Raw genomic sequence first — 23,880 nt, 5'->3', positions numbered from 1 at the left:
CGTTACAAGGTCGCATTTTGCCTGCCTGCCCCCCCGCGTGGCTAATAGCGGGGAACATTTCTATTCAGCCATAGGCAAACAGCCCAGCAGGAATGGGCACCTCTGAATGTCCCCTTAAGAAAAGCACCCTATTTCAACCAGGTGACCATGAGTGATATCACTCTCCTGAGGATAACACAGAGAGATAAAGAACGGATGTTGTTTGAACACCAGCAAACATACACTGCAATGCTTTGTTCTACAATGATTCCCGAGTACGTGCTACTGGCCTGGAGTGGTAAAGTGTCCTACCATGGTGGATGGAATAAGGTTGCCCTCCTCAGAAACCTTTTGCAAAGGCTTTGGGAGTATATCCAGGAGAGCCACGAATGCTCGGGCAAATTAATCATTAAACATGCTGGCTTTTAAACCTTTTATAGTATTTTAAAAGGTACACTCACCAGATGTCCCTTCTCCGCCTGGTGGGTCCGGGAGGCAGCCTTGAGTGGGTTCGGGTGGTACTGGATCCAGGTCCAGGGTGAGAAACAGTTCCTACCTGTCAGGAAAACTGGTTTCTCCACTTGTTTGCTGTGAGCTATCTACAGCCTCATCATCATCGTCTTCCTCATCCCCAAAACCTGCTTCCGTGTTGTCTCCATCTCCATTGAAGGAGTCAAACAACACAGCTGGCGTAGTGGTGGCTGAACCCCCTAAAATGGCATGCAGCTCATCATAGAAGCAGCATGTTTGGGGCTCTGACCCAGAGCGGCCGTTCGCCTCTCTGGTTTTCTGGTAGGCTTCCTCAGCTCCTTAAGTTTCATGCGGCACTGCTTCGGGTCCCTGTTATGGCCTCTGCCCTTCATGCCCTGGGAGATTTTCACAAATGTTTTGGCATTTCGAAAACTGGAACGTAGTTCTGATAGCACGGATTCCTCTCCCCATACAGCGATCAGATCCCGTACCTCCTGTTCGGTCCATGCTGGAGCTCTTTTGTGATTCTGGGACTCCATCATGGTTACCTCTGCTGATGAGCTCTGCATGGTCACCTGGAGCTTGCCACACTGGCCAAACAGGAAATTAAAATTCAAAAGTTCGCGGGCCTTTTCCTGTCTACCTGTCAGTGCATCTGAGTTGAGAGTGCTGTCCAGAGCGGTCACAATGAAGCACTCTGGGATAGCTCCTGAAGGCCAATACCATCTAATTGTGTCCACAGTATCCCAAATTCGACCCAGCAAAACTGATTTCAGCGCAAATCCCCTTGTCGGGGGTGGAGTTAGGAAATCGATTTTAAGAGCCCTTTAAGTCGAAAAACACAGCTTCGTCATGTGGACAGGTGCAGGGTTACATCAATTTAACGCTGCTAAATTCGACCTCAACGCCTAGTGTAGACCAGGGCTTAGTAAACTTAAGACTTAGATGCTTGGAATTTGCAAAAAGAAAAGGAGTACTTGTGGCACCTTAGAGACTAACAAATTTATTAGAGCATAAGCTTTCGTGAGCTACAACTCACTCGGATGCATTTGGTGGAAAAAACAGAGGAGAGATTTATATACACACACACAGAGAACATGAAACAATGGGTTTATCATACACACTGTAAGGAGAGTGATCACTTAAGATAAGCCATCACCAACAGCAGGGGGGGGAAGGAGGAAAACCTTCCATGGTGACAAGCAGGTAGGCTAATTCCAGCAGTTAACAAGACTATCAGAGGAACAGTGGGGGGGTGGGGTGGGAGGGAGAAATACCATGGGGAAATAGTTTTACTTTGTGTAATGACTCATCCATTCCCACTCTCTATTCAAGCCTAAGTTAATTGTATCCAGTTTGCAAATTAATTCCAATTCAGCAGTCTCTCGTTGGAGTCTGTTTTTGAAGCTTTTTTGTTGAAGGATAGCCACTCTTAGGTCTGTGATCGAGTGACCAGAGAGATTGAAGTGTTCTCCAACTGGTTTTTGAATGTTATAATTCTTGACGTCTGATTTGTGTCCATTCATTCTTTTACGTAGAGACTGTCCAGTTTGGCCAATGGACATGGCAGAGGGGCATTGCTGGCACATGATGGCATATATCACATTGGTAGATGCGCAGGTGAACGAGCCTCTGATAGTGTGGCTGATGTGATTAGGCCCTATGATGGTATCCCCTGAGTAGATATGTGGACAGAGTTGGCAACGGGCTTTGTTGCAAGGATAGGTTCCTGGGTTAGTGGTTCTGTTGTGTGGTGTGTGGTTGCTGGTGAGTATTTGCTTCAGATTGGGGGGCTGTCTGTAAGCAAGGACTGGTCTGTCTCCCAAGATCTGAGAGAGCGATGGCTCGTCCTTCAGGATAGGTTGTAGATCCTTGATGATGCGTTGGAGAGGTTTTAGTTGGGGGCTGAAGGTGATGGCTAGTGGCGTTCTGTTGTTTTCTTTGTTGGGCCTGTCCTGTAGTAGGTGACTTCTGGGTACTCTTCTGGCTCTGTCAATCTGTTTCTTCACTTCAGCAGGTGGGTATTGTAGTTGTAGGAATGCATGATAGAGATCTTGTAGGTGTTTGTCTCTGTCTGAGGGGTTGGAGCAAATGCGGTTATATCGTAGCGCTTGGCTGTAGACAATGGATCGAGTGGTATGATCTGGATGAAAGCTAGAGGCATGTAGGTAGGAATAGCGGTCAGTAGGTTTCCGATATAGGGTGGTGTTTATGTGACCATCGCTTATTAGCACCGTAGTGTCCAGGAAGTGGATCTCTTGTGTGGACTGGTCCAGGCTGAGGTTGATGGTGGGATGGAAATTGTTGAAATCATGGTGGAATTCCTCAAGAGCTTCTTTTCCATGGGTCCGATGATGAAGATGTCATCAATGTAGCGCAAGTAGAGTAGGGGCATTAGGGGACAAGAGCTGAGGAAGCGTTGTTCTAAGTCAGCCATAAAAATGTTGGCATACTGTGGGGCCATGCGGGTACCCATCGCAGTGCCGCTGATTTGAAGGTATACATTGTCACCAAATGTGAAATAGTTATGGGTCAGGACAAAGTCACAAAGTTCTGCCACCAGGTTAGCCGTGACAGTATCGGGGATACTGTTCCTGACGGCTTGTAGTCCATCTTTGTGTGGAATGTTGGTGTAGAGGGCTTCTACATCCATAGTGGCTAGGATGGTGTTTTTAGGAAGATCACCAATGGACTGTAGTTTCCTCAGGAATCGGTGGTGTCTCGAAGATAGCTGGGAGTGCTGGTAACGAAGGGCCTGAGGAGGGAGTCTACATAGCCAGACAATCCTGCTGTCAGGGTGCCAATGCCTGAGATGATGGGGCGTCCAGGATTTCCAGGTTTATGGATCTTGGGTAGCAGATAGAATACCCCAGGTCGGGGCTCCAGGGGTGTGTCTGTGCAGATTTGTTCTTGTGCTTTTTCAGGGAGTTTCTTGAGCAAATGCTGTAGTTTCTTTTGGTAACTCTCAGTGGGATCAGAGGGTAATGGCTTGTAGAAGAGCTGCCTAGTAGCCTCTTGTTCATACTCCGACCTATTCATGATGACGACAGCACCTCCTTTGTCAGCCTTTTTGATTATGATGTCAGAGTTGTTTCTGAGGCTGTGGATGGCACTGTGTTCTGCATGGCTGAGGTTATGGGGTAAGCGATGCTGCTTTTCCACAATTTCAGCTCGTGCATGTCGGCGGAAGCAGTCTATGTAGAAATCCAGGCTGCTGTTTCGACCTTCAGGAGGAGTCCACCCAGAATCCTTCTTTTTGTAGTGTTGGCAGGAAGGTCTCTGTGGGTTAATATGTTGGTCAGAGGTGTGTTGGAAATATTCCTTGAGTCTGAGACGTCGAAAATAGGATTCTAGGTCACCACAGAACTGTATCATGTTCGTGGGGGTGGAGGGGCAAAAGGAGAGGCCCCGAGATAGGACAGATTCTTCCGCTGGGCTAAGAGTACAGTTGGATAGATTAACAATATTGCTGGGTGGGTTACGGGAACCATTGTTGTGGCCCCTTGTGGCATATAGTAGTTTAGATAGCTTAGTGTCCTTTTTCTTTTGTAGAGAATCAAAGTGTGTTTTGTAAATGGCTTGTCTAGTTTTTGTAAAGTCCAGCCACGAGGAAGTTTGTGTGGAAGGTTGGTTCTTTATGAGAGTATCCAGTTTTGAGAGCTCATTCTTAATCTTTCCCTGTTTGCTGTAGAGGATGTTGATCAGGTGGTTCCGCAGTTTCCTTGAGAGTGTGTGGCACAAGCTGTCAGCATAGTCTGTGTGGTATGTAGATTGTAATGGATTTTTTACCTTCAGTCCTTTCGGTATGATGTCCATCTGTTTGCATTTGGAGAGGAAGATGATGTCTGTCAAAGCCCGTTGCCAACTCTGTCCACATATCTATTCAGGGGATACCATCATAGGGCCTAATCACATCAGCCACACTATCAGAGGCTCGTTCACCTGCGCATCTACCAATGTGATATATGCCATCATGTGCCAGCAATGCCCCTCTGCCATGTACATTGGCCAAACTGGACAGTCTCTACGTAAAAGAATGAATGGACACAAATCAGACGTCAAGAATTATAACATTCAAAAACCAGTTGGAGAACACTTCAATCTCTCTGGTCACTCGATCACAGACCTAAGAGTGGCTATACTTCAACAAAAAAGCTTCAAAAACAGACTCCAACGAGAGACTGCTGAATTGGAATTAATTTGCAAACTGGATACAATTAACTTAGGCTTGAATAGAGACTGGGAATGGATGAGTCATTACACAAAGTAAAACTATTTCCCCATGGTATTTCTCCCTCCCACCCCACCCCCCACTGTTCCTCTGATATTCTTGTTAACTGCTGGAATTAGCCTACTTGCTTGTCACCATGAAAGGTTTTCCTCCTCCACCCCCCCCCGCTGTTGGTGATGGCTTATCTTAAGTGATCACTCTCCTTACAGTGTGTATGATAAACCCATTGTTTCATGTTCTCTGTGTGTGTGTATATAAATCTCTCCTCTGTTTTTTCCACCAAATGCATCCGATGAAGTGAGCTGTAGCTCACGAAAGCTTATGCTCTAATAAATTTGTTAGTCTCTAAGGTGCCACAAGTACTCCTTTTCTTTTTGCGAATACAGACTAACACGGCTGCTACTCTGAAACCTATGCTTGGAATTTAAGATTGTTTTGGAAATTGCACTTCGGTGCTTTTGAAAATGTTACCATCTGTTTGCATATGGGAACCATTTGTTTAACAGAAAGCTTAAAGATTCACTTTGGCCACAATGCCCACAAACTTACCCAGCATTATCTTAGATAAGAAGACAGCAAGTTCATGAAAACTATATATTCAAAAACCCTCATCAATCAAAAGTCCTTAACCTGGCACTGACCACTTGGTTCACCAGTGTATCTGGTCTTGCCTGTATGTACTAGAAACTGTCCTTGAACCTCTGATGATCATGCCCTCTTTGTCTGTAAGACTGTAGAGGGAAAGCATATTTATGTGGATAATGTGCTGAATTGAGATTCAGGACAGCTGGGTTTAATTCCTGGTTCTGCCACAGACTTCATGTGTGCTCTTGTGCAAATTATTTAATCTCTTGGGTTAAAATCCCTGGCAAAACTGTTGACTTCCATAGGGCCAAATTTCAACTTGATGTCATGGTTTCCTATTTGTAGGTTTCCCTCACATGGGACACAGTGGAGATAAATTATGTAATATACATGAGATTCTTTTAGAAATGAAAAAAATTCCTTGTGGCAGGGACAATTATTATATTTGCGTCCTGTACGCTGAAAAGCAAAGTTTGTTTATAATATATGGTTTATCTAGATCTCTAGGCCATTGTTGAAAGCTCTAAAATGAAATAAAAATCAGTTATTAATTCAGTAGCTGCTCCCAATACCCCAGGCCAGAAAATAACCAAGCACAGCATATCAAACCAAATAATTAATTCCCTCCCCCACAAACATCAGACCATATCTTGCTCCTCCATCCCCTCAAACCTGGGTATATTTGCAAGTCTGGCAGTGAGCTCCAGTTTGAGCACCTTCACTAATCACAGGTGTGGCTTGTCAAGTAGACAAACTCAAGCCACACAGGACTTTGTGTGAAACGCAAATCATGACACACTGATGTCACATGCTCTTGGCAAGAAAACAGGGCTTATCAGGTGAGATGCTTCATTTTACGTCAGCTTCATTTTCTATGCTGCTTTAAGGTGTAGTCCTATGTCGAGTGCATTACAGTAGTCTAATCTCATGGTGACAAAGGGATGAGTCACAGTTACAAAGCTAGCGTGTGAAAAAAATTCTTCAAGCCGGACAAAGATGGAGAAAAGCTTTCCACATCACTGCTAATATATGGGCATCTAACAGCATCTGGGGATCTATTACCCTCAGTATATTAACTTAAGTAACAAATACCAGATACACCATGAATCAGGAATTCTGTCTTCTAGTTTCATCTGCAAGCCTACAAGCATCATTACTTATTCAGATTGTGCTTCAACCAGCTAGCTCTCATCTATGCCCAATCTCATCCAGACAAGCTGCTCAATAGCAATGGCTGGATCACATGAGACTGAAATATAGACCGGGTTGTTATCAGTATACGGAGATGACCATACCCATGCCTCCTCACTCACCTTCCCATGGCACCGTATACACGTTCAACAAGAGCAGGACAGGACAGACCCTTCTAGAACTCAATCTATATACGTGCTGTCATATAAAGACAATTGCCCAAGACCCTCCTCTGGAGAGTCCATCCACACTTGTTACAATCCACAAGTAAGACATCAGCTCATGATCAGCAATGTGCAATGCAACAAGGATCACCAGCTACTAACACCATTGATGCAGTCTTTGATGTCAACCCAAGTCTGTATTGAGACTGACATGAGTCAAGACAACTGAAGGCATGTAAGCACTCGGAGTTGTCTTGTCCAGTCTTTTCTATAATCTTAATAAAAATTGTAGACAGTGATTAGACAGCTGGCTGGATTAGCAATGCAGTGTTGGTTTCTTGGGTGGAGACTGCATAGCAACTTCCATGAGAGAAGTTTACTACATGCTTATCCTGAGGGCTGCATTGACTACCTCCACAAGCAATGGACTCTGTCTTCCCAACTTTCACTAGCCAGGAAAGACATGAGTCCAAAGAATAGGTTAATGGAATGATATTAGTGGGATTAGTTGCAGAGTATTGTACTCACTGTGACTAACTGTGGTAGAACTGGAAATTATATGATTAAGAACATAAGAACAGCCCTACTGGGTCAGAACAATGGTCCACCTAGCTCAGTATCCTGTCTTCCAACAGTAGCTGGTACCAGATGCTTTAGAGGGAATGAACACAACAGGGCAATTTTCGAGTGAGCTATCCTATCGTCCAGTCCCAGCCTCTGGCAGACAGAGGCTTAGGGACACCGAGAGTTGGCTAGTAACCATTGATGTACATAACCTCTATGAAATTATCTATTTATTTTTTTGAATCCAGTTATATTTTTGGCCTTCACAACATCCCCTGGAAACAAGTTCCACAGATTCACTGTGCGCAGTGTGAAGAAGTACTTACTTATGTTTTTTAAAAAATCTGTTACCTATTAATTTCATTGGGTACCCCCTCATTCTTGTGTTATGTGAAGAGGTAAATAACACTTCCCTATTCACTTTCTCCACACCAGTCATGATTTTATAGACCTCTATCATATCCCCCACTTAGTCATCTGTTTTCTAAGCTAGAGAGTCCCAGCCTTTTTAATTTTTCCTCATATGGAAGCTATTCCATACCCCTGATCATTTTTGCTGCCCTTCTCTGTACTTTTCCCAATTTTAATTTATCTTTTTTGAGATAGGGCGACCAGAACTGCATGCAATAATCAAGGTCTGGGCCTACCATGGATTTATATTGCAGCATTATATTTTCTATCCCTTTCCTAATGGTTCCTAACATTGCATTAGCTTTTTTGACTGCTGTTGCACATTGAGCAGATTTTTTAGAGAATTATCCACAATGACTCCACCATCTCTTTCTTGAGTGGTAATAGCTAATTTAGATCCCTTCATTTTGTATGTATAGTTGGGATTATATTTTCCAAGGTGCACTATTTTGTATTTATCGGCATTGAATTTAAGCTGCCATTTTATTGCCCAGACACCCAATTTTATGAATCCCTTTGTAACTCTTCACAGTCAGCTTTGAACTTAACTATTTTGAGTAATTTTATATTGTCTGCAACCTTTGCCACCTCACTGTTTACCCCTTTATTGAACAGTATTGGTCTGAATACAGATCTTTGGAGGACCCCATTATGTAACTCTCTCCACTGTAAAAACTGACCCTTTATTCCTACCCTTTATTTTCTATCTTTTGACCAATTACTGATCCATGAGTTACCTTCTGTCTTATCCCAGGGCTACTTTCTTTGTTTGTGAGCCTTTGAATTAATTAAAAAATGAATTAACTTAAATTTATTTAAAAGATTAAATAAAAGGTATCAGAGTTCACTTATTTTTGACACTCATTTTAATTGAATCAATAAGTAATGAATAATAATAAATCTTTAAGTATTGCCTAATAGCAACACAAAGAAATGTTTTGGGTCTCTCTGCATTAGAATATTTCTTCGTACATTGTAACTATAGAATATTAATCACATAAGATAAAGTTTTGCCATAAAATATTAATACTTATTGCAAGAATTAAGAGGCCAGATACTGTGAGGTGTTGAATATCCTGACCTTTGGAGTCAAGAGTTGAGAATGCTCAGCACCTCACAGGATTTAGTCCAAGGTTAACCTGTTTATTGTCAGAAAAATATTTTTTTCATGCCATTCTGCCTGGAAGAAAGGATATTTTTATCTTTCCAGTGCAGGCAATCATGTTTTTAATCAGTAGCATTAGGTGACTATGTAGGTCATTATAATAATTCATTCTTGGATTGGTAGAAATGGAATCTTTAGACATTTCTGAAAAAACACTGCAACAGAGGGTACACACAAAAAAATATCAAAGCAGTTTACAAATTACATGCTTCTCTTTCAATTAAATCCTTCCTGAATAGTAACTTTTAGATTACAACATGGTTCATAGGTCAATTTTTTTAAAAAGTAAATTAAATCTATGAAATCTAACAATGTTTTCCTCTGTTGTAGTTCAACCTTTTTCACAGCTTCAGGCCTGAAAAAAACCAAAAACCTACAGTCAGACAAAGGGAGACTCATTTCTATTTACTGCAGACCACATTGAATTTTCCTTTTTGAGCTCCTGGAGTGTGGTTCTCTATACCAATTTCTCAAAGTATTTATTAACACTAAAACCAAATAGAAATCAAATATTTGGGGATTAAATCAAACATAGGCACTTAGCAAACAATGTCTTAAATATTGTTTTGTGGATTTCAGTAAGTTTTTCCTTCACATTTATTTTTTCACTTATTAAATTCAAAGGATTTTCTTTAAAAAAAAAAAAAAGATTGAATGTATGGTGCCATCTACTGGAAAGTACTACTTAATCAAGCAAAGCTGAAATTACTTTCACCAAAACACTTAATACAAGCTTAACTTTACTCCCATGAGTAGCTATTTTGTGTCAATGAGACTACTCAGGTGCTTAAAATTAAGCACATACAGAAGTGTATGCATGACTGGAGCCTAAATTAGTGCAAACTATATTGGAAAAAAACACAATTAAAAATCTATTGCATAGTCATGGAATCTTATACATTCCTTAAGATGTGGATGGTCTCTTTCTATGCACAGGTACAGCATAGAGCACAAAAGAGGGTTGGTCCAATTGTCCCCTTTAGGAATTGCCAAAATACAAATAGCAATAATAAATAGTCAAATGATACAATCAATATCATCTACTCTTCCATTAGGAAAAATAAGTAAATGACATGTTATTTCCTAGAATATTTACTCAAGCTTTTAGTTAAAGGAATAATACCTGGGATTCATGCTTTTCAGCCTGCCTACTCACTATTTGCAGTGCTGCCAACCCCCAGAGATTTAAACATCCCCAACACTCACACATCCACCTACCCACCCACCCACAAATCTAAAACAAACTAAAACAAAAAAGCAAACAAAAAATTCCACAGGGGACACACTAAAAAACACAATAATATTGCTAAATGGGAAAGTCTCATGTTTTTTACCCCATTTTCCTGAGTAGGTACTCTTCATTATTAATTTTGCAGATACTGCACCTGTCCAACAAATATGGCCCTCTAAAACAGTCTCACTAAATAATAACTATTGTAATAGAATATCCTTTCTGTGGACCTGAGCCTTCATTCCTTGCATATGTAAAATGATGTGAATTCTGCAGATGTTTTGCCTGAGCAAATAATGAAGAATCAGTTTCTGTATTTTAATATTAAAATCAGTTTCTGCATTTTCCCTTTCCACTCAGCCTCACTGGTAGGTCTTACCTGAACACCTGGGCTGCTTAGTAATTTCCTGAGATGCGCGGACATGTTAGGCACGTGAAAGAGGCATGCAAACCAACACTCAGACAGTGCTGGGAGCTCATGGAGGCACCTCCATTAGTGTGATATTTATCAGTCATGCTCCAGTGCCACATGCTGTAGAGTAAATGCTGCTTTGCATAAGGCTGACAGCTCTGTAGGATAATAACTTGAACTCACTGGCAAATAAAGATGTCTCTACTTCTATTGCTGTCCTGGATGGGGCACAAATGACATGGTCCCCCTTGTCCTATTTAAAAGGAAGCCTCCATCTGCTAGTGCCCTAATTCAATGGTCCCCAAACTGTGGTCCAGAGACCCCTGGTGGCCAAAGGACCACTATGGCTGAGTCCACATTACGAGATAAGGGTGTGATTCCCCTGCTCGCATACACATATTTGTGGTAGCTCAATGAAGATAAATAGCAATGTAGCTGCAGTATCATGGGCAGCAAGAGTGGAGCATGGTTTAAATCATGAGTCAGGGATTGGTGTCTTTCATGGTATGGAGCCATAATGGCAGTACCTGGGTAGGGTGAAGTTTATGCTTAGGAGGTAACATCAGAGTGCCTCCATGGCCTACGTCACAGTCAAACCTTCTTTTTCTAATACAGAGTAGGCTTTTTTCTCTTGGGAACAATTTTCAACATAGGTTGAGGATGTTCCCTGCCGGCCACTTGGGACAAGAATACTCCCAAACCAACTTCAGAGGCATCAGTCTGGGAGACATTTTTTGGTGAAATGCAGGCTGTAGAAGATGAGATCACTCCGGAGGTGAGCCTTTAGGGTCTGAAAGGCTGTCTCACAGGCCTTCATCCAGTGAATCTTTTTGGGCTACCGTCTTGGAGCAGACTGGTGAGAGGGGCCACAGTAGATGAGAATCCCAGTACAAACCAGCAGTAGTACACCACCATTCCCAGAAACCTGCGTACTTCAAAGACTCATAGATTTTAAGGCTAGAAGGGACCACTATAATCATCTAGTCCAACCTCCTGTACACTATGGGCCAGAGAACATCACCCACCCACTCCTGTAATAGGCTCATAACCTCTGGCTCAGTTACTGAAATCCTCAAATCTTGATTTAAAGACTTCCAGTTACAGAGAATCCACCATTTACTCTAGTTCAAACTTACAAGTGACTCATGCCCCACACTGCAGAGAAAGGCGAAAAATCCCAGGGTCTCTGCTAGTCTGAGCTGGGGCAAGATTCCCTCCAAAGCCCAAATATGGCAATCAGTTAGACCAGGGAATCAGCAACGTTTGGCACACAGCTTGCCAGGGTAAGACCCTGGCACGCTGGGCCGGTTTGTTTACCTGCCACGTCCACAGGTTCGGCCGATCGCAACTCCCACTGGCCCCCGTTTGCTGTCCCAGGTCAATGGGGGCTGCAGGAAGCCGTGGCCAGCATATCCCTTGGCCTGCGCCACTTCCCGCAGCCCCCATTGGCCTGGAGCGGTGAATCGCAGCTAGTGGGAGCTGCAATCGGCCAAACCTGTGGACGTGGCAGGTAAACAAACCAGCCTGGCCCGCCATGGGTCTTACCCTGGCAGGCCGTGTGCCAAATGTTGCCGATCCTTGAGTTAGACCCTGGGCAGGTGGGGGAAACCCACCAGGCAGATATCTGGGAAAGAATTCTCTGTGATAACTCAGAGCCACCTTATCTAGTGTCCCATCTCTGGCAATGAGAGATATTTGCTACTAGTAGTCACAGATGGACCATATGCTATTGTAGACAACCTCATCCTACCATCCCCTCCATAAACATATCAAGCTCAGTCTTGAAACAATTTAGGGTTTTTGCCCCTTCTCCTCCCCTCAGAAAGCTGTTCCAAAACTTCACTCCTCTGATGGTTAGAAAATTTCATGTAATTTCAAGCCTAAACTTGTTGGAGGCCAGTTTATATCCATTTGTTTTTGCACCTGCTTCTTTGAAGTCAGCGTGGCAGGTCCTTCAGGTCTGGACCTTGTTCACCAGAAGTCACACCTGGCCCTTCCCCAAGGTATACTTCAGGTAGATTGTTTTGTCTTTGCCTATGTTGCATTTGCTGGAGTTTGCTGTTAGACTGACCACTTTGAGGGTCCAGAATATAGCAGCAACCTGCTTCAGGTGTCATCCCAGCTCTGGCTATAAATCAAGACATCGACATGGAATTCGGTGATATAACTATTATGGGGATGGTGGAATTGGACAATTAGCCATTGAAATGTTGCTGAAGCACGAGATAAGTCAAACAGCCTGGTCTGGAACTGATACAAGCCAAAGGGGTCAGCAAAGGCCATTTTTTCTTGAGCCTCTGGCATGGGTGGAATTTGCCAATATCCTTTGGTAAGATCCAAGGTGGTAATATATTTGGCTTCACCCAAGTGATCTATTTGCTCATCAATGCACAGCATGAATTATGTGTTAAATTTTAATATGGCATTGACTTTTCTAAATTTGATGCAAAATCGGGTAGTTCCATCTGGCTTATAGACCAACATGATTGGAGTTCTCCAATCACTATTAGATTCCTCATTTACCCCAAGGTCCAGCATAGATTGTAAGTATTGCTTTGTGACCTCTCTCAACTTTTGGGGAAGCAGCTGTGCGTTTTCCCTGACACAGTGTCCAGGCTCAGTTTGGGTATGGTGGGAGGTGAGGTGCGTTCACCTGGACTGGGTAGAAAATATAGACACCTGCCAGAATTGTTGCCTATGGGGACATGAACACCATTGCCTCAATAAAATTAACTAGAAATTGTTAGTTAGTTAGCAGAAGGGTCCTGTTATAGTGGTACGGTTATCAGGAGAAAAAGAGTGCAAATTTAGTATAGATATGTTGAGGAATAGCATAAAAAAGAGAAAGCAAGCATTTAGGTTAAAAGAAAAGAAGAGCAGTAAGACAAACATAGCTAAGACGGTTAATAATACAAATGAAACAGAAATAGAACTATGAAATATATAAAAACAGGGAGGAACAAGTAAAAACAAGAAATGTAGAGGGCAGAAAAAAAGCATAGTAGAAGCATGCTAATGAAGAGGGCTGAAAGTAATAAAAAAATTTCTACAAATACAGTATTCCACAAAAAAGATAAAATTAGAAGAATTAATAGGGTCTATTAAATAAATTTGAGGATGGAATAATAGGCGAAGAAGTACAAAGGAAGCTGAAGTAGTAAATAATACTTCTTTTATAATAAAAATTAAAGTTAATTATTGAGTTATCAAATTTAAATGAGTATTGAAGTGATCCAGAGCAAATTAGCAATAAAGAGATGGTACAGGAATATTTATTAGAATTAAACATATAAATCAGCAGGAGAGAGCAAAATATACCCAAGAGTGGCCTAAACAGAACTATTAGCAATCACTTTTGATAAATGTTGGAAGACAGATTAGGCACCTGATGGGAGAAAAGCCAACATGGTTCCAATCTTCAAAAAGGGAGAACGGGAGAAGTATTGACCAGTTCATTTAACTCTGCTCTGTGTAAGATATTAGAACTGATAATAAGAAAATCTCAGTGTAAACATTTGCTTTGCAATGGAGAGGAGATGCTGGCATGGAAGCATGTGGACTAATCAAACAGGTTTGGCCAAACAAATTTCAACTGATGCCTTTAAAAATGTTTTGTTCTATGTAACATTGGGCAGCAATAATGAAGTAGGTATAACTTAACTTGATAGGAGTACATTTTTGATACAACACCACAAACTTATTGAGAAGTTGGAAACAGGCTGTATGGTTTGAAAACATATTTGGGGAAATAAATTGTCCAAGAGTCAAGTAATTACTAGTCCGAATATTGGAAGGTATCAGGTGGAGGTTTGCAGGGTTTTGATCTGAACAACAATATAAAATTCACATTAAATAAAATTGTATGAGGATATTAAAGTGGAAGGACAATGCTTAATTTGCAATGAATTAGGTGCCAGGGCTGAAGCATTTTTTTTTTTTACTTTTATAATGGATGCAGCAAGCCCCAAGGTGGTGGGGCTATGAACTGCGAAGCCTAAAGGTGCCGGGGCTCAGCTGTGGCAAGCCCTGGGCACAAATTAAGCACTGTAGAAGGGAATGTAAGCACTCCAAAGGGGACAGCTCAAAATTACAGAACAATCTAGCAATCTTAGAGAGATGGACAAATTAGAGAGAGAGAGAGATGTAATACAGATGAATTTCCTGTGCTCCTGAGTTTTTGTTATAGAGCCTTTCAAGCAAACTACAGCCTTCTATCTACTCCAGAGTCATCTCCTATCCTATATTTTAGAATAAGAAGCATTTTTACATTGTCAGTTTCCTTTATTTTTATTTGGAAGGGATCTTCAGATAGAATATTGAAGTGATATGTCAAAGTTAGTAGGACCCAAACTTAATCTACTTTATATCTGATTGCAGATTAAATTTCTGCACCAAAACAAAGAGTTCAGCATTCTTTTTCTGTTAATAAACTCAAGCCAATAATACCAGTGTGAACAAGCAAAGTTCCCAAGCCACCCTCTACACAGCACACATATGCTGAGTTAACATCCAAATGCCCAGCCCCCTTTCTTGAGTTCTACTTTATTCCCAGTTGAAGAATAACACAATATAAATTGTAGCATGAGCTTCCTCCTGAGTTGGTTTTTCTAAAGAGTTTCCCTCACTGCCCAGTCTCTCATTCCCCATAGAAGAACATGCAAACCCTTTTACGCCATAGATTGGATCTAATGAGATCCATCTGGACTGGCTGCTAGCATATGTCAATAGAATAGCCCTGCCTTGCTCTTCGACACTGACATTCTATCAATGCTAGAAAACCAGTGCTAGTGAAAGAATGAAAAGTATCAAACTGGTCCTGTACATGATGTGCATGAAATACAGTTTTGGTTTAAAAAAATCCCACCAGATTTCATTGTTATGCATCCCAGGAATTATATTAAACAGTCTGCATGACTTTAAAAGATACTTGGTTCAGTGTCCCTTAAGGCAATAATGGGAGATGTTCTTAATGTGACTTTCTGAAAATCAGGGAAGATTTTGTACTGTGCCTTCAAAGGGCTTTAATCCAACTTTGGGCACTTTCAGTTCTGGTAGCCCTCAATAGCCCTGAGTGCTGGTGCTGCTCAGAATCACCTCAGTGCCACATACTTTACCCTTCCACACGCTGCATGTGCCCTCCAGCCTTTAATGTCACCCCATGCCAGGTTTTGTGAGGGGACCTGTGTACAGCAACTTACAGTCATCTTATCCAGTGCCAACACTGGGGGAATTCTCCCCAAAACTGGTATGGGGTTTTATGGCAACGTACAGAGGATGTAGTGGGGTGAAAATCTCACCCCATGTGTTCTCCAAGCTCCTACAAAAATTAGTAATAATTACTCAGATAAGTAGTACAATAGCCCAATTCCACATAAACCTGTACGCACAGGTTTACTTCAAACAATGTCCCACTGAAATCAGCGGGATTCCTCATGTGAGTGGGTTTTTAGCAGTCTAATGCAGAGGACCTGCTCAAGACACTTTGCATCATGAAATCCCTTAACATTGGGCCAAAGTGGTATGGTGGACAATGCACAGGCTGTCTGCATTGGGGTGAACTTCACCCCATTGGCAGAATTAAATCAGTGAGAATTGGTCATGCAGAACTCCTGAAGGATCAGGGGTTTATAAAAATGATATTGTTACATAGACTTAAAAGAGTTCTGCCCAAAGGAAAAAAGTCAATAGTTCTGACTTTCGTTTTTTAAATTCTTTATAGTTCGTAATGCTGATTTTTTCCTATCAATTTTCTTTTTTCATTTGGGAAATATCAAGGAGTTTCTGCATTTTGAGTGGAACAAAAATGTACTTTTGTTTAAATTTGAGCTAGGTCAAGTTTAAGGCTAAAAATCTTCACTGTTTATGTTTAAATAAAATATCAAATTAACTCTAAAATGACACTGAATACAAAAGTCTGTCCATCACATATGGCGGGAATCACCAAAAGTCACAAGCCTGCATATTACAAAGTCCAACAGCAAACTGCAATTTTTAATAAATAATATATAATAATTAATAAAGAATATGACATTCTGTTGCACTTTGCATCTAAGGAACCCAAGTGCATTTGTTTATGATCACTATGATTTACTGCTACATTTTCCTCAAGATGCTTTACTCCTTTAATATTAGCACTGCCTCACCCCTTCAGCACCTGATATCAGATATAGGGGAGGGAAGAAGGGTGGAAAATTAATGAATCAAGTGATTAAACTACAGACCAAACAAAGCAAGAAAATGAAAATCTCCTGGAAGTGGTGACATTTGTTTAGAATATATGTCTAATGTTACTAATACAATCCCAATCTACTGGGAGAGAAAATCATTAAAAGTTATAGATACCGGGACAGATTTTCTTGAGTTCCAAAACTTTTGCTCAGCTCAGTATGGGAGTGGCAGAGGACCTGTCAGGGGACCATTTTTAGCCTCAGCAACATATAGAGATCTTGACAGGCAGCTCTAAATGCTAAATGGAACACACCCCAAAGGAGAATAGGCATAATAGCTTTCCCAGGCCCTTCCATCGTTTGGGCTAAAAGTGAGAGAGGGGAGGGTGGTGGACTCTACGCCCAGAATCAGAACTTTTGCACCAGCAGAAAGTATCCCTAGGATTGGGGAATTCTCTGCTGGGCATTAGAGGCCAGTTTCCAGCAACTTTTTAACTCCTAAGTGGCACAAAGAGATAGGATCTGATTAGAGAATCCAGCTGAATGTCTGGTCTTCTAATTATTCCCCAGATATGAAACTTCAGGTTCTTTGCACCTTCTCTACACACATATAATTACAGGCCTGGCTAGTAGAAAATCAGTTACTTCTAATTTTGTCAAACTTTAGCTGGTCAGGCTGAAAATGTCCATGTTTGCTCTGTTTCTTGAAACTTTCATGGAAAATGGTTCATTCTCAAAAATCTGAGAAACAGGTCATAGGAAGTTTTTTTGCTAATATTTAAAAAAAATACAAGTGGTTTGTGTTTGTTTTTAAAAAGTTTTAATGCCTTCATACTTTTGAGCAAGAACTTGATGTTTTGAAAGGAGATAGCATAAGATATGTGACCTTAAGACTACCCATGTGAAAACCTATTTAGATTTGACAGGGCTGTAAGCCTCTGAATATCACCATTTGCACAGGATCAATACTGCTTGTTGCTAAAATCTCCAAACTTTTAAGCAGCCCTTAGCATGTTTCAGCTTCCTACATACTGACTACACTGAGGATGCAGCCCCCACAGATCCTCTTAATTAGTAGGCACATAACTAGAGCCCTAGAGGAAGTGGGGAGTAGTGAGTGCTGCTGCCTTCATAGCCACTTTGGCCTATGGAAAGATGAACTGGATTAGGAGCCACGATGAGACCATGAATTATAAATTTACCTCTCTTGATAATTAGTATTAATAATCCTGTGAACTTCACAGCCCTTATTATTGAGCACCATCTCCTACCTTGACCTTTGGAGGCAGTCCACAATAATTCACCCATTTTAGAAATTAGACAACTGAGAGATTACAAAAGATCTCTTCTGGCAGAGCTGAGAATAGGAACTGGGTCTGCAATATGGCAGACCAAAGACTCAACCATTTAGTCATACTGCCTCTTAGAATGAATACGTCAAATGTATGTGCTTGGCCGTACTGACTCACCATTAGACAATACTCCCCTCCAGAGTGAGAAATAAAACCCAGGATTCCTAACACTTCTTTGCTATCTAGCAAATCTAGATAATAAGATTCCAAGATTGTCACTCTGTGTGTGACTCTGAAGCCTATTTTGTCTGTTGAACCAGCATACACAATAATCCTCAACACACAAAACCCCTCAATGCAGCACTCACCCCTCCAAATCTCACTTACCCATACAAATCTACACAGAATCCTCTAGCACAATACCCTCTAGACAAAAATCAACACAATCAATCACACAACACAAGCAGCAAACACAACAATCCAAGGACATATACCACCTGACTACAACCCCTTCCTTCCCCCACATTTACCACCCACACAAATCTTCCTGCACAATACAACTACTGACACAAATCAACACAAACACCCACACAACAAACCCAAAGACATATAACCCCTCATCACAGTGCATAGCTCTCATTTTCCACACACATATCAACAAAAGTTTAACAGTACAACACAGACTCACTCACCCTCTTTCATACTTCCCATAAAACAATATACTTGAGTACCATTTTGACTATTAATTAGACATATGCAATAGCACAGGCTTTCAGCTACTTGTACTTAGGTGCAACAGGCTGTCTTTCTCCCCCTTCAGTGCGTAGTTTGCATATATTATAGCAGCCAACTAATGCTGTCAGCTACTCCCTTATCTCATGTGATAAAGGCCTGTACTGTAGCTCTAAAGAACCTGGGTTCCAACCTTACAGGTGAGAGGTACCAACATAATTCCACATAAAGGAATTTCTCATGGCTTTTTTGTGTTTGTTTTTTTAAAACCTAGGAAATTAAATACAAAATAATAGGTTAAAAAAACATTATTAAGGTTGCAAAGTCAAGCATTCAGAATTTTAGAAATTCCAGAATAAAGGTTGACCATTCACCCTTAATTTGCTCTTCATGCATTTGCATTATGATACAGTTTTTTATTACAGGATCACATATTATTTGTTCTCCAAGATCCCGGTCTCATTCAGCACACAGGATGAGACAGAGGTTTGCAACAAGAGAAAGTATGTCATCTTGCATTTAAGTCATGGAACTGTGTTTTATCTCTGGCTCTGACACAAACTTCCTATGATGTTGGGCAATATTATGATAATACATACACACAAAGGGTATGAGAAAGTTGTACAGGCAACTTTTATGTCATTTACTAACTTTAGAGTGCTTGAAATTGCAATAACAACATTCTTTTACCTTTTTGTGCGTATATCATAATATAAAATGTCACACACACATTCTGAATTTTCAAAACCTCTAGACACACATCCAAATGCAGCCTTTGAGGCTGACACATCTCTTGGCAGTGGGAAATCCCACAGTCCAATTGTGATAGCCCTGAAACTAGTGCAGTTTCTATCAAGTCTCCCCAATAGCATATTTCTACAGTTCCGATGAAGCTCTGGACCCTCTCTGATTTACTGTTTTCCTCTTCAAGGATTACATGGCAGGATAAGCAAACAACAGAGTCTGCAAAGGAATTTCTAGCACCCACACTTAACTCGTAGGCAGTGTTAGATATATACTGTGCTAAAAAGAACAGAACCTATGCACTAAATCCCTGCCTCAGTTTCCCCTCCAAGAGCCCTTTGGGATTTGGACAGTGTATTTTCAGGGTCTTGAGACCCACTTCTCTTCCTTCTTCTCTTACCAGCTTCTGTTCTCTTCTCTCTAAAATGGTTGTTGAGAGAGTCTGCCTTTTATAAAGTTGCTGTCCCCTTTCTCAGGTGACCAATCTGAGCTGCTTGCAGTCCCTCATTAGACAATCCACTGCTTGGTACAAGGCCACCTGGGAGAAAGGGTTTCTCTGGATGGTACTTAACTCATTGTCCATGGATGCTTCTATTTGAATAGGAGACCCTCCTGGTTAATGACCCTTAGTTGCTCTGCCCTGTTCACCCTCTGTCAATACCTCAAGATATCCCAGTCCAAGATGGAGGTAAAAAGGAAGGCACAGTACAATCATACAATCAAAATGGAGTTTAGTCTCATACAGATACAGACATATACTAAATCACCCTAGATGCTAAGGTCCCCTCATGGAGACACAGTACAGCAGAAGCATAGGGGAGGGTGATCAAGAGGAGCCCAGTTGCTTATAGAACTATCCTATCAGGGTGGAATAGAGACATCAAGAGCAGTGGAGAGAGACAGTTTGCCACAGAGTGGGTACTTCCTTTTCCACAGATCTCAGTCATCCACTGAATTAGAAGGCCATTCTCCTTGTATACTCTATGGCTTCCCAAACTACTCTAACCCCAGGGAAGCAGCCTGACCTTTTGTTCCATATCCACACGTTTTACTTCAGGAAAGTCAACTATCATCCCTAATATATGTCAAAGAAATTCCTAGATAATGAATAAATAAAAACAACTGTAGGCTTTCACAGTTGTTTTATAGAAAGTTCTATTATTTAACAAAGTATTTTTAGCTTTTAGAGACAGACCTTCTCATGTTTTTATTTATGACAAGGTTTTAATATACTTGTGATTTAATATATTTTCTCCTTATGTGATTCATTAGCAATTTAACTCAACACATGGCCACACACACTGAGCAGATCAGAAGACAGAAATTAGAAGTATTGTTTGCCTAAGAAAATAATCTAGATGAATGAAGAAAGATGTACGAAAAGTGTTATACCACATCAAAGAGTGAAAACACTATTGGAGAGAAGCTACTTAAATATTACATAAATGTCTAGAATTGCTGTAAAAGCTGAACAGCAGATATGATGGACTGTTTTTATCCTAATCAGTTCAGTCTCCAATTATGTATTCTACACTCCTGCTAAAATGACCATTTTTCTGAGGTTGGGTATTTCACTTGATTTTTTCTCTCCAATAAATTACAGATATTACTTTCCACTAGTTACTAACCAGAGTTTAGAAGTTTCAAGTACAGTTAAATGCTTGCAAATTATTTAAAAAATTGTTTTAAAACATGACTTTTATAAACTATTTGAATCTCAGTTTTCTATAACTGCCTGTTCTGGGTGTTCTTCTAATTAATTAATTGATGCTACTGAGCATAATGATTTCAGAAAAAGTTCTATTCAAGGACAAATTTTCAAGTACTCTGACAAAATGGGTGTACAAAATGTAAGAATAACATATACAAGCTACCCCTAAATCACAGCTGGGTTGCAAAGTATGAGACTGAAAGACAAGTGCTTCCCATTAGCTTAGAATTAATCCCACTTATACAGGGACAAATTAAAGCTAAACAGAGCACAGATCCAGAAAAACACCACCAGTCACAGACTCTTTCTCCCAGTTTCACACAATGTTTCTTTCTTCTGTTGCTGAGATCATGGTCTTATTCATCAAAGAATCAACCCAGTCTATCACAGTTAAATGGTCAGTAAAAGCAAACAACTGTGCTGTCCCAATGCCTCCTGATCTGATTTTAACTCTCAGACTCCAGATCCCCAAGGATTTTGTCTTCATGGATGCCTGCAATTATACAGTACCTTTTGTCCTAAAGGATCTCTAAGAAACAACTTGCTATAACCTCACTACTCATCCCTACACACACACACACACACCCCACTCTCTGGCAAACACTCACATGCTTAACTTTAAATATAATCATATACATAAATATTTTTTAAGTTTGGGGTCTATATGTGCATACAAGAAGAACTGTAGCCAAATATGGGGTTAGAATTACTATAAATTGTCTAGATATTCTTTTACATTCCATTGTTGGGACCTTTCCTTTACATGTTATCCAAAAGATGGCCCTTACATCCAACAACCCCTAACATGATGCTGGGCAGCTAGAGCAGTCAGTCTCAGAGAAAAATGTGGGACTTACATAAATGCTAATATCACTTCCTACTGCACCCTGGCTTTCCTTGGAAGTCTCCCTGTAGGAGTGTGGCAGAAGCAGAGCGTCCTTGTGGACCTTCTGCGCAGCCTGTTGTCAACACAGGTCTCCCTGGGTGGGAAGAATTCTCTATTTCTAATGTCCAGTGAGGTGGGGTCTGCCCCAACAGCTAATTGTCCCTTCAGTATTATCTCCTTGTGGGTGTGGTTGAGGGGGCAAAATGTTTTACAACAGAGTTTCTCAAACTGGGGTCCGCGGTACTCCAAGGGGTCCGCAGGCCTGGCTGATCAACTCCTCCCCTCTCTCCCTCAACTCCTCTCCCTCCCTCCCAGCGCTTCCTGCACGCCAGGGAACGTGCTGTGAGGAGGGGGAGGAACGGGGACATGGTACGCTTGGAGTAGGGGGTGGAATCACATCCATGGCCACCAGCCTTACTTATCAACTCCTCCCTCTCCCTCCCAGTGCCTCCTGCATGCCGGGGAACAGGTGTTCTGCGGCATGCAGGAGGCACTGGAAAGAAGGGGGAGGAGCGGTGATGGGGCACACTCAGGGGAGGGGACAGAAAGAGGTGGGGAAGAGGAGGGGCAGGGGTTGGGCCTTGGGGGAAAGGGTGGAGTCTGGGTGGGGGCCTGGGGCTGAGCGGGGGGTTAGGAGTCTGAAAAATTTTAATTCAAAATAGAGGTCCTTAGGTTTCTAAAGTTTGAGAACTGCTGTTTTACAACAAAAAGCAAATGTAACTCAGTACTAGGCCATCTCCCTGTCTTCCAGGGGAGAGGAAGCATTCCTGGCCTTTCCTTTGGGCTTGATTCCCAGTCTCTTGCATATTGCTCATTCCTTAGGATCTAGCTATTCCTCCACTGTGGCTGCTCAGGCTAGCAGGCCTCTCTCCACAATTCTGCAAGCAAAGTTCATTTCCTTTCAAAGTTCCTTCCTTTCCTAAACAGTTTGCAAGCAAAGTTCCTTTCTGGCAGAAAGGTAGAGCTCCTTCCTGGTCAGAATGGACCAGGTTCTCTCTTTTTATTTCCCTTCAAATAAAGGCTTGGCATTGGCTGCAGGTATAGTGAGGCAGGGCTAGCAGAGAGCAAGGGCTCTCCTTAACCCCTTCTCTGCTGGTATAGGTCCTCTCTGCCCCATCACTCTCCCATACAAGTATTGACTGTGTATTCAAAGTGTATTCATACATAAGAACATAAGGGCACACCTGAGTATTAAAAAAGATTGTTTCTATATAGCTGTGGCCTATTCACAACTAAAGGAAGAGAAGAACTGGCAATAGGAAATATCATTTGGAATGAAAGAGACAGGCTTCTAGGGACTCGAGACAGAAGAGAATGAAAGAAAACTGCATAACTTCACATAGTAAACAATGGTAGAGTAAGGAGATTGTCTTTTTTTAAAGAAATCATAATGATTTTGTTTTAGGGCACCTATCCACAATATATTTATTTAGCAAAATTAATATACTCAAATATTGAGATAGCTCAGTGGTTTGAGCATTGGCCTGCTAAACCCAGGGTTGTGAGTTCAATACTGGAGGGGGCCATTTAGGGATCTGGGGCAAAAATTGGGGATTAGTCCTGCTTTGAGGAGGGGGTTGGACTAGATGTCCTCCTGAGGTCCCTTCCAACCCTGATATTATATGATAAGTTTACAGTTATCCATCTCCCTCATGATCTGTGAGACCATTTATGTCTGAAATATTGTTCTCACTTTCTAAAAACCACCTTTAATGTGTTCTCTTGCTGCTATATCAAAGTTGTTGGGGAACTGGCTTTTACCAAGAACATGCAGGCAGCATGAAGGATCAACAGTGTTCCCTACTGAGCAGCCATTTTTATCAGAATGGTAGCCTGATTCTGTTTCTTTTTTTTTTTTAAATGAGGCTAGGTAGTTAGCCATGTTATCAGTCCTCCCCACTTTATCCAGGCTTGAGACCAACAGCTACATCAAAGTGCAGAAGC

The 23,880-nt window shown here is 41.4% G+C and overlaps 1 protein-coding gene across 5 annotated transcripts in view; it reads right to left on the bottom strand.

Annotated features, from left to right (window-relative positions):
- The window catches only part of LRRIQ3 (leucine rich repeats and IQ motif containing 3), a 117,810-nt gene that overhangs the window by 13,346 nt on the left and 80,584 nt on the right, over positions 1 to 23,880 (bottom strand). The window lies entirely within an intron of this gene.

The sequence above is a fragment of the Dermochelys coriacea genome, chromosome 8 (assembly GCF_009764565.3).
Source record: "Dermochelys coriacea isolate rDerCor1 chromosome 8, rDerCor1.pri.v4, whole genome shotgun sequence".
Lineage (NCBI taxonomy): Eukaryota > Metazoa > Chordata > Testudines > Dermochelyidae > Dermochelys > Dermochelys coriacea.
The sequence above is the reverse complement of the archived record's forward strand: the minus strand, read 5'-3'. Positions and strand labels throughout refer to the sequence as shown.